Source organism: Mustelus asterias, chromosome 16 (assembly GCF_964213995.1).
Source record: "Mustelus asterias chromosome 16, sMusAst1.hap1.1, whole genome shotgun sequence".
Classification (NCBI taxonomy): Eukaryota; Metazoa; Chordata; class Chondrichthyes; order Carcharhiniformes; family Triakidae; genus Mustelus; species Mustelus asterias.
The window spans coordinates 98,032,323-98,046,539 of NC_135816.1; positions in this window are offsets into that span (position 1 = coordinate 98,032,323).

The window sequence follows — 14,217 nt, forward strand, 5'->3', positions numbered from 1 at the left end:
GACCAGAACTATTCACAATGCTCCAGTTGTGGCCTAAACGGAGTTTTATACAGTTTCAGCATGACTTCCCTGTTCCTATATTCTATGCCTCAGCTAAAAAAGGCAAGTGTCCCATCTACTTTATTAACCACCTTAGCTACCTGTCCTGACGCCTTCAGGAATTTGTGGATATGCACACAAAGTCCCTCCGATCTTCACTACATTCCAGAGTCCTAACGTTCATAGGACCTAGCTATAAGCATAGCTATCCAGCCTTCCAGCTATTTCTAATCACCATTTTAACTTTTTACTTAGCTACCTGCATTTCTGTCTCTTCATCTCGTCTGAGTCTGTGTCAAAGAACAAAGAACAAAGAACAGTACAGCACAGGAAACAGGCCCTTCGGCCCTCCAAGCCTGTGCCGCTCCTTGGTCCAGCTAGACCAATCGTTTGTATCCCTCCATTCCCAGGCTGCTCATGTGACTATCCAGGTAAGTCTTAAACGATGTCAGCGTGCCTGCCTCCAGCACCCTACCTGGCAGCGCATTCCAGGCCCCCACCACCCTCTATGTAAAAAACATCCCTCTAATATCTGAGTTATACTTCGCCCCTCTCACCTTGAGCCCGTGACCCCTCATGAACGTCACTTCTGATCTGGGAAAAAGCTTCCCACCGTTCACCCTATCTATCCCCTTCATAATCCTGTACACCTCTATTAGATCTCCCCTCATTCTCCATCAGTTTCTCATAACTCTAGATTTTTCTAACTCATTTCCACCCCTTATTTGTGGTAAAAGATTGTGTGGCCAAATTATAGAGTCATAGAATCATAAAAGTTTACAGCATGAAAACAGGCCCTTCAGCCCAACGTGTCCGTGCCATCCCGTATTTACCATTAAGCTAGTCCCAATTGCTTGTGTTTGGCCGATTGCCCTCTGTACCAATCTTATCCATGTAACTGTCTAAATGCTTTTTAAAAGATAAAATTGTACCCGCCTCTACTACTACCTCTGGCAGCTTGTTCCAGGCACTCACCATCCTCTGCACGAAAAATTTGCTTCTTTGGATTCTTTTATATCTCTCCCCTCTCACTTAACCCCATGTCCTCTACTTTTAGACTCCCCTACCTTTGGGAAAAGATTTTCACTATCCAGCTGATCTGTGCCCCTCATTATTTTATAGGCCTCTATAAAATCACCCCAAAGCCTCCTATGCTCCAAGGCAATGATCTCATTCTATCCAGCCACTGCTTACAACTCAAACCATCAAGTCCTGAGAGCATCCTCATAAATCTTTCCTGCACTCTTACTAGTTTAATAATATCCTTTGCGAATAGGTTGACCAGAAATAAACACAGTATTCCAAGCGTGGCCTTACTAATGTCTTGTACAACTTCAACAAGACGTCCCAGCTCCTGTATTCAATGCTCTGACCAATGAAACCAAGATGCCTTCTCCACCACCCTGTCCACCTGTGACCACACTTTCAAGGAGCAATGAACATGTACCCCGAGATCTCTTTGTTCTGGAACTCTCCCCAACGTTCTGCCATTAACTGAGTAAGTCCTGCCTTGGTTCGATCTACTAAAATGTATAACAACCCTTTTCAATCACTCTCTGTCTTCTGACATCAAGCCAATTTTGTATCCGATTAGTTACCTCACCCTGCATCCCGTGTGATTTAACCTTATGCAGCAACAGACGATGTGGTACCTTGTCAAAAGTCTTGCTAAAGTCCATGTAGACAACGTCGACTGCACTGCCCTCATCTACCTTCTTGGTTACCCCTTCAAAAAAAAAATTACCAAATTCGTGAGGCAAGATTTTCCACTCAGAAAGCCATGCTGACTGTCCCTAATTAGTCCTAATAAACACAGTATTCCAAGTGTGGCCTTACCAATGTCTTGTACAACTTTAAAAAGGCGTCCCAACTCCTGTATTCAATGATATAACCAATGAAACCAAGATGTCTTCTTCACCACTCTGTCTACCTATGACTCCACTTTCAAGGAGCTCTGAACCTGTACCCCGATAATCTCTTTATTCTATAACTCTTCCCAACGCCATACTATTAACTGAATAAGTCCTACCCTGGTTAGATCTACTAAAATGCATCGCCCCACATTTATCAAAAGCAAACTCCACCTGCCATTCGTCAGCCCACTGGCCCAACTGATCAAATTCCCATTGCAATCCTAGATAACCTTCTTCACTGTCTACGATGCCACCAATCTTGGTGTCATCTGCAAACCTACTAACGATGCCTCCTATATCCTCATCCAAATAATTAATATGGATGATGAACAACAGTGGACCCAGCATTGATCCCTGAGGCACACCGATGATCATAGACCTCCAGTTTGAAAAACAACCCTCGTCAATCACTCGCTGTCTTCTGTCATCAAGTCAATTTTGTATCCAATTAGCTACCTCACCCTGCATCCCATGCGATTTAACCTTATGCAGCAACCTACCATGTGGTACCTTGTCAAAGGCATTGCTAAAGTCCATGTAGACAACGTCGACTGCACTGCCCTCATTTACCTTCTTGGTTACCCCTTCAAAGAAATTCAACCAAATTTCTGAGACACGATTTTCCACTCACAAAGCCATGCTTTAAGCAGTCTTTAAGCAGTCTTTAACTGAGTCTTTAAGTCTCTTTAAGTCTTTAAGTCTTGAAGCAGTCCTTGCCTCTCTAAATGCCTGTAGGTCCTGTCTCTCAGAATGCCTTCTAACAACTTACCCAATACAGACGTTAGGCTCACCGTCCTGTAGTTTCAGGCTTTTCCTGCAGCTCTTCCTCCTGATTTTCATTATATTCCAGAGTCCGAACATTTATAGTGCAGTCCCAGTAATATACTTAGCTAGCCATTCTTCCAGCTATTTCCCACCGCCCTTTTAACCTTTTTACTTCGTTATCTGTTTTTCTGACTCTGTCTCTGTGTCTATCAGTTTCTCATACGCTCTAGATATTCTTGACTCCCATTCACCCCTTCCCTGTGGTAAAAGATTGTTCTGAACAAATTGTTCTGAGTGTTTGTGTGAACATGTGTCCGTCTTGGCAATTTTATTTTGTTTTTTTGTTGCAACAAAATATACTTTATTGATGATATATCTGAAGAACATTGCAATACATTGCAAAATGGCCACCAGAGAAAGTGCAATAATATTTAGGTTTTATCCTTCTTGGAAATTCGGAACCACAAATGTTTCACTTCTGTTACTGATGAGTGCATGTCTTCTTGTGCCCACCCTTCTCCATATCACCAAGACCCCATTAGAAGGAGAAGTCCCTTTCAGTCCCAGTGTCTGAGATAGGTTTTGGCCAGATTATCAGTGAAAGAGTATTACTGAAGAAGTTGGCTTCAAACGCCACAGCCAGCAAAGGAACATATTTTGCTTTTTCTGTATTCCTCGTTTAAGCTCGAGTTGAATCTATACCCATCAGGCCCATTGAGAAAGTTTGAGCAATTTCAACATTTCCCCTTTTTCGGATTGTATTTTTGGAGGGAATAAGGGAGTGGGTTTAGACTTTGTCAGTTGAATCTGACACAGCATCCAGAGGTTACTTCAGAACCATTCACCTAAATAGTCCCTAATCAGAGAGTCAGAGGACACCTTCAGCCTTTGTGTCTGAGTGGGATATATCCCACGATCCGGAGTATAGTGGGATTTTTTTCTTCATCCAGTGCTTATTAGAATTTTGAAACAAACTGCGCTGTTACTATTTTAAGGAACATCCTCTTCACATCCCACTGGGGTGGCATGGCGGCACAATGGTCAGCACCGCTGCCTCACAGCGTCAGGGTCCTGGGTTCAATTCCAGCTTCGGGTGACTGTGTGGAGTTTGCACATTTTTTCCATGTCTGCGTGGGTTTCCTCCAGGTGCTCCGGTTTCCTCCCACAGTCCAAAGATGTGTGGGTTAGATTGATTGGCCATGATAAATTGTCGTGCCTGATGTCAGGGGGATCAGGAGGGTAACTATGTGGTTTTACGGGAATAGGACAGTACGTGGGTGGGATTATTGTCCGTGCAGACTTGATGGGACAAATGGCCTCATTGTGCACTGCAGATTCTATGATCCCACGATCACCTTAACCACCCACATTTTCCCTATGGTCAGCAAGCATTTCCAACAGCTTTGTGACGCTGCTTCTTTCACCCTGCCTGAAACGAAATCCTCTAGTATTTCTGTCAATTAATTATTCTTGTGTGACCAATCAGCAGGGGACAAGGGGCTGCATTATCAGGAAACCCTGAATGGCGCTTAAATTCTGTGAATATATGATATCCTTCTCACAACGTAACACTTAGATAACGGTGGCACAGTGGTTAGCACTGCTGCCTCACAGCACCAGGGACCTGGGTTCAATTCCAGCCGACGTGTCACTGTCTGGGTGGAGTTTGCACGTTCCCCCCGTGTCTCCTGGACTCCTCGGGGACGCAAGAGATGAAATTGCTGGGCCTCTAACAGAAATCTTCGTCTCTTCACTGGACACAGGTAAGGTCCCAGAGGATTGGAGGATAGAAAATGTGGTCCCGTTATTTAAGAAGGGTAGCAAGGATAACTCGGGTAATTATAGGCCCGTGAGCTTGAGGTCCGTGGTAGGGAAATTGTTGGAGAAGATTGTTAGAGATAGGATATATGCGCGTTTAGAACTGAATAATCTGATTAGCAATAGACAGTATGGTTTTGTACGAGGGAGGTCATGCCTCACAAATTTGGTTGAGTTTTTTGAGGAGGTGACAAAAACGATTGACGAGGGAAGGACCATGGATGTCGTCTATATGGATTTTAGTAAAGCGTTTGACAAGGTCCCTCATGGCAGGCTGGTGCAAAATGTTAAATCCCACGGGATCAAAGGCGAGCTAGCTAGATGGGTGGAGAACTGGCTTAGCCAAAGAAGGCAGAGGGTAACAGTCTTTTTCCGGTTGGAGGTCTGTGACTAGTGGTGTCCCACAGGGCTCTGTACTGGGACCTCTGCTGTTTGTGATATATATAAATGATTTGGAGGAAGATGTAGCTGGTGTGATCAGTAAGTTTGCGGACGACACAAAGATTGCTGGAGTTGCGGATAGCGATGAACATTGTCAGAGAATACAGCAGGATATAGATAGGCTGGAACATTGGGCGGGGAAATGGCAGATGGAATTTAATCCAGATAAATGCGAAGTGATGCATTTCGGTAGATCAATGTAGTGGGGAGCTACACAATAAATGGCAGAACCATCAGGAGAATAGACACACAGAGGGACCTGGGTGTCCAAATCCACAGATCCTTAAAGGTGGCAGCGCAGGTGGAGAGGGTGGTCAAGAAGGCATATCGCATGCTTGCCTTTATTGGACGGGGCGTAGAATATAAAAGTTGGCACATGATGTTGCAGCTGTATAGAACGTTGGTTAGGCCACATTTGGAATACTGCGACCAGTTCTGGTCGCCACACTACCAGAAGGCTTTGGAGAGAGTACAGAAAAGGTTTAGCAGGATGTTGCCTGGTATGGAGGGTCTTAGCTATGAGCAGAGATTGGGTAAACTGGGGTTGTTCTCCCTGGAAAGACAGAGGATGAGGGGCGACCTAATAGAGGTGTACAAAATTATGAAGGGCATAGATAGTGTGAACAGTGGGAAACTTTTTCCCAGGTCGGAGGAGACGAACACAAGGGGTCACGGGTTCAAGGTGAGGGGGGCAAGGTTCAACACAGATATCAGGGGGACGTATTTTACACAGAGGGTGGTGGGGGCCTGGAATGCACTGCCAAGCAAGGTGATTGAGGCAGACACGCTGGGATCATTTAAGACTTATCTAGATAGCCACATGAACAGACTGGGAATAGAGGGATACAAACGAATGGTCTAGTTGGGCACATGAGCGGCGCAGGCTTAGAGGGCCGAAGGGCCTGTTCCTGTGCTGCATTTTTCTTTGTTCTTTGTTCTTTGTCTGCGTGGGTTTCCTCCCGGTGCTCCAAAGATGCATGGGTTCTGTTGGTTGGCCATGCTAAATTAACCCTAGTGTCAGGGGGATTAGCAGTGTAAATATGAGGCGTTATGGAAATAGGCCTGGGTGGATTGTGGTTTGTGCAGACTCGATGGGCCGAAAGGCCTCCTTCTGCACTGTAGGGATTCCAACTGCTCATTCTGATACGATGAGCGAACTGACTTTTTTCTGTAACAATTCTTTAATTCTATGACTGGTGACTTCAAATGGCTTGTTGTAATGTACATACTGTTATAATGTACATTATCGTATGCAATACTTATCTACAATTGGTGTGCTAGAACACACCAACGTTAAGTTAATATTAACAATTAATTGCCTTCTGCAGTTTTTTAAAAACAGGTTTTTCAAAAAATATATCGCCCACATTGTTTCTCAATCACTTCACACATAGGAGCTTCTTTCTTTCTTCCTTTCACTTACTATTCCACTTGTCTCTGCATCATCATCAAAGATAGTTATAGTTCATTTGCTCGCTTCAGCGGACTCGGTGAAATAATCTGTAAAGAGCTGAAGCCCAGGCAATATTCCTTACAGCTCTCCAAACAGTCCCATTGCCTTCTGCACGGAAAAATTACTGCCCCTGCCATATCTCTACTGTCTGCTCCATATCCATTAACCAATTCTCCCATCCACACGAATATATTATTTCAAACACCACATATATTCCAAAAATATATCATTTAAACTCAGATGAATCCTAATTTGTGTAGCAACAACTTGCTTGACACATCAATCCAAATTTACTATATCCAGTACTTTCCCCCTAAGCTGCTCTGTATGATTAATCATCAAAACCATGGAAGCATAGAATCCCTACAATGCAGAATTCGGCCTTCCAGCCACATTGCGTCTACACTGACTATCTGAAAGAGCATCATATTCCCACATCCCCCATCCAGCAACCATGTGCATTTAGCATGGCTCATCCACCTCACCTTCCATCAAACCTCCACATCTTTGGAACTAAGGGACCATTTAGTATGAGTAATCCACCTCCCTACACATCTTTGAACACTAATGGACAGTTTCACATGGCCAATCCCTCCAAGCTGCACATCTTTGGACTCGGAGGGACAATTTAGTATGGCCAATCCAACTAACCTGCACATCTTTAGACACTAAAGGGCAATTTAGTATGGCCAACCCACTCAATCAGTTCATCTTTGGACATTAAGCGGCAATTCAGCATGGCCAGTCCACCTAACTTGCACATCCGTGGACACTAAGGGACAATTTACCACGGCCAAACTGCATAAACTGCATATCTTTGGACTGTGGGAGGGAACTGGAGCACCTGGAAGAAGCCGATGCAAACATGGGAAGAAGGTACAAACTCCACACAGTCACCCAAGGCTGGAATTGAACGCGGGTTCCAGTGTGAACAACTGTGCCACTGTGCAGCCCTAATATGAAAACATTCCAACAGATGTGTGAAGAAACTTTCGTTTTCCATAAAACTGTTTCTTAATGCTATCTTTGTTTTCTTAGCGCCATGTTACCAGCTCCACGAGTACAGTTTCCACCATTCTGTTCCGATCCCACCCCACTCCTGATGTCACGTTAAAAGGCCTCATGAATACCCCTTTAAAGCATCCTCATTTCTTGAAGAATGAGTGTTCCTTTCCACTGTCCAGTCGGCCACGATAACTCCAGAACCTGAGAAGATTCAAATCTGCAAGATTGAAACAGCGAATCCACAAGCCTTGCAATCAGCTTTTAAAAAAAAATGTGGGAGTAGGCCATCAGCCCCAATGACATATAAGCTTTCAGTTACATTGGTCTCTCGAGTACATTTTTCTTACCAAACTCTGTGGAAAAGTCCAATCCCAGTCACTGAATGATAAACACGATCCCCTGCATCCAGTGAGAGAAAGATCAACCAAAGTCCGCACTCATGCATGGCAGCACAATGGTGAGCATTGCTGTCTCACAATGTCAGGGACCGGGGTTGACTTCCCAGCTTGGGTGACTTTTCAGATTCTCCATCTATGGGTTTCCTCCCACAGTCCGAAATAAGTGCTGGCTCGGTGCATTGGCCATGCTAAATTCCCCCTCAGTTTACGCAAACAGGCACCGGAGTGTGGCGACCAGGCAGTTTTCCCAGCAACTTCATTGCAGTGTTAACGTAAGCCTTCTTGTAACATGAATAATTAAATTTTAAACTCCTGATTGCGACCCAGTCTCACCCATTGCTTAGTGCATTTGCAAAACAAACCTGAGAAACAATAGAAATTAAGATATTGCTGGCCATTTTGAAATGCTTGTGATGTTTTCAGATAATTTATGAATTCATTTATTGTTCAAAAAATGGGGTTGCTCCTCATGCCGCTTTTCCTCAATATTCCTCAACAGAGAGAGAGCAGGAATTTGTATAGGTTTATTCGTTTCTATTGTGGAGGTTACTAACTCGTCAGGTAATTATGTCTCTGGAAATTATGTCCATCGATTTGGAGAATACAGTTGATAGGGTATGCAAAGGGAGAAAATGAAGTTGTAGGGAACTGACTGCAAGATTTGAGACAGGGTGTCGGTACGATGGCTAGCTACTTGCACAAGCGGGCAGCATGTGGAGAAGTGGTGCCCCGCAGAGATATTCAATATGAGGTTCCATTATTTTTTCACCTGGGGTTAGCAATACATTGAAGCGAGGATCTGATGTAAACCTGATGAGCTTTCTTGCATGGTAAATGATGCAGCCAGAAGCAGAAGTTTGCAATGTTGATTTCGAGTGTCTGTGCAGAAGTGTGGTGCACGGAATGCAAAGCGAGAACGTCAGAAGTCGTCAACCTTTGGACTTGAAAATGTAGAAACAGGAGTCAGGAAAGATTAGTAGACAGATACAAAGAATAATTTTAAGAGACGAGAATAATAATGCCATTTAGCTCATGGGGACTGGAATATAAATGGGTCGACGTATAGAACTCTGGCAGAAATCCAGCTGGAATTATGGCATCATTTCCAGTCTCTAAACCTAAGTAAGGGGACACGAATCTTATAGGAGATGGGCGGCATGGTGGCTTTTTTGTTCGCACTGCTGCCTCAACGTGCCAGGGACCCAGGCTCAATTCCCAGCTTGGGTCACTGTCTGTGTGGAGTCTGCACATTCTCCCCATGTTCGTGTGGATTTCCTCCACACACCAGAAGACATGCTAGTTAGGTGCTAAATTCTCCATCAGTGTAGCCAAACAGGCACTGTAGTGTGCTGACTCAAGGATTTTCACAGCAACTTCGTTGCAGTGTAAATGTAAGCCGACTTGCGACACGAATAAATGAACATTATTCATATTTGTTTTGGCAAAGCTGGCTCAGCTGATGCCATTGGCACTCAAATGCTGACCATATTTAACCACTACTGCCCTGAAAAGCACAAACAAGTTACTCATCGACCGTATACACTTCATATCTGACGATTTAGGCAGGGAAATGCACTCCCCATCAACAGTAGAAGGAAAACACCAGCATTTGACAGAGTCATCAGTAACAGCCCACACATTCATAAAAAAGAGATATGGAGCTGATATATATTGTTTCGAAGATATCCCATCAATTCACAAGTCACGAAAGCAATGCATTCCATTAAGCGAGCAACTTGTCTTTCTATCTCCAGTTCACAGCTGTCAGCGACCACAGCTGTGGTAGAAAAGGAAGATGTGGCTTGCACTTATGTACCACCTTTCACTCTATCAGGACTTTCCAAAACATTTTCAGCCTAAGAATGCTTTAGAGTTGCAGGGACTGCTGTCACGTAAGAATCGCAGCATCCACCTCTCTATACCCCCACAAAAACAGCAATGAGATAGTGACAAGGTTCATTATTGTGTTTTTAAAGTTTATTTATGAGTCCCAAGTTGGCTTACATCAACACTTGAATCAAGTTACTGTGAAAATCCTCCAGTCGCCACTCTCCGGTGCCTGTTCGTGTACAGTGAGGGAGAATTTAGCATGGCCAATGCACCTAACCAGCACGCCTTTCGGACTGTGTGAGGAAATCGGAGCACCTGGAGAAAACCGAAGCAGACACAGGGAGAACAAGCAGACATCGCACAGGCAGTGAGTCAAACCGAGAAATGAACCCGGGTCTTTGACGCTGTGAGGCAGCAGTGCTAAGCACCGTGCCTGCTGACCCAGGACCGTGGGGTAATTCAGCCTGGTCTTTTCCAGAAACGGTGGCTGGGGCAAGCTTTTTTTTAAAGTTAACTCTCCCGAGTCACTAACCTGACACTAAAGAGAAATTCCCAGGAAATCAAAGGACTTAAAGGCTTTGGACACGATTACCTGTCACCGAGGTTCCTGAACAGAATGCCTGCTGAGATAGGTGCAATCTTCCAAAATTCCCCAGATTTCGGAGAAAAACTACCAGGGATGTAGTAGACAGAAAATGGCCGAGAAAGAGTGGCAACAGAGGGCAGAAAGCTGTGAATCAGTCGACCGAACACCAGCGTTGGTAAAGTGGTAGAAGCTAGGATGAAGGGAGTAGTCGTAGGATATTTAGCAGTTTTGAATGCAATCAGTCATAGTTGTAAAGATCCACTTTCAGAGACTTTGTTAGTTGAGTAGAAATGATTTATTTGCAAGGATCTACTAGAGCAGCAGATAATTTTGGAAAACCTCTGCCTAGGAGAATTCCTCCCGATGGAGTCATTCCCCATTCTGAGCCCCGGTTGTGCCTTACTCCGCTGTGTTACCCTTAAAGGGACAATCACCACAACAGCCAACTCTTTTTGAGAAACTGGAAACAATTTCAGGAGTAACTTTGAAAATGAATCATCTCAATATTCAAATGACGAAAAAGTAATGGTGGAACAGAACAAAGGGGAGAGCTGGGATCTAGCTCTCTTGAAAGTCCAGGGACAGGCTCAATGGGTTTGAAGGCTACCTTCTGTGCTAGACTCTTCCACGATTCCATCTGACTGGCTGCATATGCCCCGATGTCTTGTTTACAGGATCACTGAGACCCCATTCACCTCGGGATTCGCGTGATAAGGCAGAAGATCATCTGGAGAACTACAGAGCTGAAGCTGGAAGGCAAACCAATGTGTCCAAAATACCTCACCATGAGATACTGGATTAAAGGAGGGATGCACATTCTGCGTTTCATCTTATTCTTGTATTTGGGCAGCAAGTATTTTCATTCTGTGTTTGGAGCAACGGAGAAGAGCAGTTCTTCATGTCAATGGTTTTGGGTGTGTAATTTCTCCCTCTGTTGTTGAACAGAAGAGGAAAAAGTTGCTTTGCACCCTTGGATATAGAGTTAATATAGGAACAGCATGAGATCAATCCACTGCATTATCAAGTTGATGCTTAGTGGCAGGATTGTTACATAGCATGGACATTCAGCCCTTGGTGTGCGTTCTTTGTTTAATCAGCTCATGATGATCCGATGCTCCTTTTACAGGGCTCTGTCTCAATGGCCTTTGATCATCTAAGACAGATAGACAATCCGGCCTTGGGTTTTTTCTTCATCCCAATTACCTTTTCACCGGCCTCAGCCTCCACTGAAGAGGAGTGTTTTTCAGTTTGATACTTCCCTCCTTGTGCAAACTCTGACAAAGTGTCTCTGTTTTGCTTATTAGTTTCCTCTCATGTTGCAAAATCTACTTACTGGATTTGTTTTCCCACCTGAAACTCTTCCAATCCTCCAACATTCTGCTACGGATGAACATACCAACAAGGAGCAGCGGTAAGCCATCCAGCTCTTTGAGCCTGCTCCACCATTTAATAAGATCCAGGCTGATTTGATGTTAACCTCAAATCTGTTTCCCACCTACAAATACCACCCCCTCCCCAGATAACGTTTCAACCCTTTGTTTCCCAAGAAGCTATCCACCTCTGCCTGAAACGAATATTAATAGAATCTGTTGCCACTGCCTTTTGAGGAAGAGAATTATAAAGTCTCACGACCCCCTGAGAGAAACAAAAAGCCTCATCTCCGTTTTCAATGGGAGACTTCCTTATTTTTAAACAGTAATCCCTCGATCTTGATTCTCCCACAAGCGGAAACATCCTCTGCACCTCCATCCTGCCAACACCCCTCAGGATCTTATATGTTTCAATCAAGTTGCCTCTTACTCTTCTAAACTCCAGCAGATATAAGCCGAGCCTCCCTGCAAGACCAATGTGGCCAATCCCAGTCTCTACTCGGATTACTTCCATTAGCCTATCATGCAGCAGCAACACAATACTCCCCACACCCACCGTCCTAATCTATAGATCACCTCTCACTCAATAATGCATCCCAGGGGACGTTAAAAAGGAAACAAATCTGAGGCCAAAGCACAAAAAGAGACATTCCGTTAGATGACCAAGGTTTGGTTAAAGTTGTAAGTTTTTCCAGGCTCTCTCTGTGGAGGAAAGCGAGGTAGAGAGGTGGAGGATAGGAGGGTAGGGAGGGAGTTCCCGATTTTCATCACCGAGCAACAGAAGACACCAACGACGGAGCTGTTAAAATCGGGAATGTTGAATTTGCCAGAATTCGATGGAGCACAGACATTTCAGAGGGCTGCGATGCGAGGGGAGGTTCATCGGAAGTTTGGGAGCAGGTTGTGGTTGTGGTTGAGTGGGCATGGGAGGAACGGCGGGTAGTGTGGTGTGGGGCTGAATAAGACCATGAAGGGATTGTAAAGTGAGGCGGCACGGTGGCACAGTTGTTAGCACTGCTACCTCACAGCGCCAGGGACCCGGGTTCGATTTCTGGCTTGGGAGACTGTCAAAACGGAGTTTGCACATACTCCCCGTGTCTGCGTGGGTGTCCTCCGGGTGCTCCGGTTTCCTTCCACAGTCCCACAGGCTCAGAATCACGTCAGAATTGAAAACAATGGTGACCTTCAGGACCAGTGGCATTGGGTGTCCACTGAGACTAATGGCTTGCAGCTCATTCTGCAACACACCACAGAGACTGCTTGACCAAAACGCCATTGGCTATTGTGCTCCAAAGTCTGATGGTCGTCGAGAAAGATTCTGAGCTGCAGTTGGGGTCTTCTTGTGGTCTCTGGCTGCAGCTTCACTCTCTGACCTGCAAGTTTACCAGAAAGAGACTGGCCTTACTGCTGCTCGCGATGTTCCCTCTGATGCCTGTTCCTCACGCCCTCCGTGCCACTCCTTGTCAGCAGAAGAACGAGTGGATGAGGCCCATGGTTTTTGGCGTCTTGTTGTGCACTGCCTTTGGAGGAAACATCGGCCGAGACTGGGCACTCCACATGGACCCAAAGGCAATTACCGTGAGTGTTCCCATCAAAGGGGCAGTTACCATGTTGTTCCTCCACTTCTGAGAGGTCATACGGCTCAATGTCCCACCATCCCTCAGCGCCTATCCAGAGAGCCCAATCCTTCCCTCCTTCAGAGACTATCGACACTCCCCTGGCCCGCAGTCCCTCAGCCCCTCACTCTCCTAGCCCTCCAAACCTCAGAGCCTATTCAAACTCGCTTGTCCCCTATTGCCTCAGAGCCAATCAACAGCCTCCAATCCCGCTCTTAGAGGCTTCCCACACTACTCTGGCAATAGCCTCCTCTCACCGTTCTGCTCCCCAATTAAAGCACAGTGGTATCCGGTCCTATTTCACCTGGCTGCCACAGGCCTGGCCTGCATCCTGACAGCTTTAATGTTCAGGGATTTGAAGACCAATGATTGCTGTATGCCACTTGTTTCATTCGACATCCAGCTGCTATATTGCATCTGACAGCAGTATATTAGAATATCGAAAAGCACAGCGCAGGATCAGGTCCTTCGACCCAAGATGTTGTGCCGAACATGATCCCAAATTAAACGAATCCATTCTGCCTGTCCTTGATCCACATTCCTTTATTCCTTGCATATACATGTGCTTATCTAAAAGCCACTTAATCTCCTCTCATGTATTTGCCTCCACAACCATCCCTGGCAGCGTGTTCCCGACAATTCCCACATTTTATATAAAAATCTTGCCCCTCTCGTCTCCTTTGAACTTTTCCCCTCTCAGGTTAAGTGCATGCCTCCGAGTATTAGACATTTCAACTCTGGGAATAAAAGATTCTGACTGTCAACCCTGTCTATGCCTCTCGTCATTTTATAGGCTTCTATCAAGTCTCCCCTTTGCCGCACCAGAGAAAACAGTCCTAGTTTGTCCAGCCTCTCCTTGTCGATCATACCTTCTAATCCAGGTAGCAACCTGGGAAACCTTTCTACACTCCCTTAATAGCCTCCACATCCGTCCAAAAATGTGATGACCAGAGTTGAATGCAATCCTCTAAGTGCGGTCTGAG